This window comes from Theropithecus gelada, chromosome 9 (genome assembly GCF_003255815.1).
Source record: "Theropithecus gelada isolate Dixy chromosome 9, Tgel_1.0, whole genome shotgun sequence".
Lineage (NCBI taxonomy): Eukaryota > Metazoa > Chordata > Mammalia > Primates > Cercopithecidae > Theropithecus > Theropithecus gelada.
In genome coordinates this window covers 83930526-83932653 of record NC_037677.1, presented here as the reverse complement: position 1 = coordinate 83932653, position 2128 = coordinate 83930526, and positions in this window count along the sequence as shown.

Genomic DNA, 2128 nt, shown 5'->3' with positions numbered 1-2128 from the left:
AGAAGCTAGCTGCAGAGAGAAAAATCTAATCAGGAAATCGAAGCCAGGTGCAGTCGCTCATGCCTGTAACCCCAATGACTCCAGAGCCTGAGGCAGGAGGATTGCTTGAACCCAGGAGTTTGAGGCTGCAGTGAACTATGATTGCACCACTGCACTCCAGCCTGGGAAACAGAGTGAGACCTCATCTCTACCAAAAACAAGCCAACAAACAAACGAACAAAACCCATAGGGAACAAAGTGGAAGACTTAGGACCTAGTGTCTTCTTTTATCTCAAGCTGGTGGAAATAGCTCTGGATTTAAAGGTAGAAATAAGGATGGACCAGACAGACAACCTAAAACTAAGAGTCATGCCTATAAAATACTTAAATACATATTAATTTTCACCAGGCTAAAGTGAAAAATGAAATGTTCGATACTATCTATGCTGTATTTGTATGTATGGGATATGGTGTGTGGTGGATGCTGGGCTGGGGCCTTGCAACTATGAGGCTAATAACAATGAGACAGGAAGATGGGAGAAAAAGGAGTATGGGAGGTCTTAAAATATTGGTAACTTCAGAAATGTGCTAGGATTTGTGGGCAGCAGATATTTCAAAACATTAAGTAAAGAACACTGGAGTTAAAGGCATGGAGCTTCAGAAAGTTATTAGCACTGATAGCCAAGCATGTTGGTGGGTGTCTGTAGTCTCGGTTACTTGGGAGGCTGAGGTGGGAGGATTGCTTGAGCCCAGGAGTTCAAGGTTGCAGTGAGCTATGGTCACACCACTGCACTCCAGCCTGGGTGACAGAGACCCCATCTTTAAAACAAAACACAATAAAACAAAAATAAGAAGAAAAGAAAGTTACTAGCACTGAGAGCCAGACAGATGCCCAAAGTAAGAGCCCATTAAGAGTTTCCACCATGAGATAACTGTGGAACAGTAATTTTCACGTTAAAAATAGCTTTCTTCCTGCACTTAAAGGGATGATTCAGGGAAGCAGATTCTAAAGGAGAGGTGAAAACGAGGACATGCCCTGGATGTTCGGAGATAGAACTACAAGCCAACATCCTCAGCAAGCCCTGTACCACCCCAATGCCACCACTCTCTGTTCCAGTGGGTAGACATGGGTGGGAGCAGCATGAGTGATTACAGTTAGGGGGCTAATATCACTGTCTTTATTTCATCATGTCTCCAACATCCTGAGGACATAGTGGCCACTATCCCTCAACTAAAGAAATTGATGAGTGCCGTAGGAACCTGCTTTGGAGGGTTCACATTGAGACTCATCAATGCAGAAAGTAAAAATCTGAGGATACAATTGAAATCTAGACAGCCTTGAATGGTATGGACAAGGAGACATAAAATCTGCTCACTAAATCAGAATAATAAGATGAAAGGTCAATAATAATGATAAAAAGGTCAATAATAGAATAATAATATGAGAGGTCATCCCTAGAAGGTTGAAAACATTTTCAAGTAAATATAAGAAACTCCTTATTGTAAGTAGTAGTGCAGGCTGGAAAAATATACCTATTTAGTGCAAACCATGTGACAGGCACTAGGAATAAAGTTAGTCCCTACTCTCACAGGGCTCAAGGTCTAAATGGAATAATAGATATGAAATAACTCAACAAGTAAATAGCTCAGCTGTTGGAAATCAAACCAAGGAGAAGAAAAGAAAAAGGACATAGTGCTATAAAAGTAAATCTTTATAAAATTCAAAACCATTTAAAATATGTTGCCATTGATTTCCTCATGAATAGGTTTTAATACCTCCATCTTTCTCTAATAGTTTTCAGTTTACTAGAAATAGTATGTGAACTTTTTAGGTTAAAAGTTCCAGCATAGATTTATCACTTATTATATCCTTTTATTCCTTGAAATGGGTGATTGTCAGGCAGAAATTTAGGACAAAAGAGCTGGAAAATATTCATGAGACTCAGGAACAAAGCTATTACTCCAACTGCAAGATTTCATTATAAGCACTTAAATACAGTTCAAAGTCACCACATCTGTAAACTCAAAAATGCTGCTCACTTGGCTGGATCCAATCAATATTTATTAACCATTATGTTAGTTATTCTTCATATAGACAGACGCTTTGTTTCTTAGAAGAAATCACTGTCCATAACAAAAAAAAAAAAAA